Raw genomic sequence first — 647 nt, forward strand, 5'->3', positions numbered from 1 at the left:
CAAAACTAATAACTAAAAATACTAGAATACAACTTAAAATCATAATACACGAGGAATACTTCTTTTGTATATATAATTAAGATCAATGACTAAAATTATATAGACCATTAATTATTCTTAAAATATTTCACTCTTCTATTAATTGTAATAGAAAGGTCTTTGAGATTGAAAAATTACACCATATTGATCTACATGTATCGAGTTACACATCATGCATTGAGTGATTTGACATATATTTTTTTTATATTGGACTAAACGAAACAATGTTATTTTAGTTTTAATCCTAAATGTTTGACAAAATGACATCATTTTTTTAATTATTTAGTATTAAATTTAAAAAATTCTCTCGTTTCGTCTAGTCCAATATAAAAGAATATGTATCAGATCATTCACGACTTGAGAAATGAGAAGTAAGTTAACAAAAAACCGTTAAAAACTAATGTGATGTAATTTTTTAATTTCAAACATATTTATAGTGTAATTGAAATTTTAAAAATATTTTTAATACAAAAATTAATAATAGAGGCCACCTTAAAATTTAATTCTGTAAGTCGTTTTCGTGCATATTATGATACACATTTTTAAATATTGTTTAACAAGATATACCTTTTTGGAATATCTATTCCAACATAAAAGACGCACATACT

General features: G+C 22.9%; 1 protein-coding gene across 2 annotated transcripts in view; it reads right to left on the reverse strand.

The window, feature by feature from the left end:
* LOC107629410 (protein FD) overlaps positions 1 to 647 on the reverse strand; it is a 4,986-nt gene that overhangs the window by 1,302 nt on the left and 3,037 nt on the right. The gene's annotated exons all lie outside the window — the stretch shown is intronic.

The sequence above is a fragment of the Arachis ipaensis genome, chromosome B01, assembly GCF_000816755.2.
Source record: "Arachis ipaensis cultivar K30076 chromosome B01, Araip1.1, whole genome shotgun sequence".
NCBI classification, from domain to species: domain Eukaryota; kingdom Viridiplantae; phylum Streptophyta; class Magnoliopsida; order Fabales; family Fabaceae; genus Arachis; species Arachis ipaensis.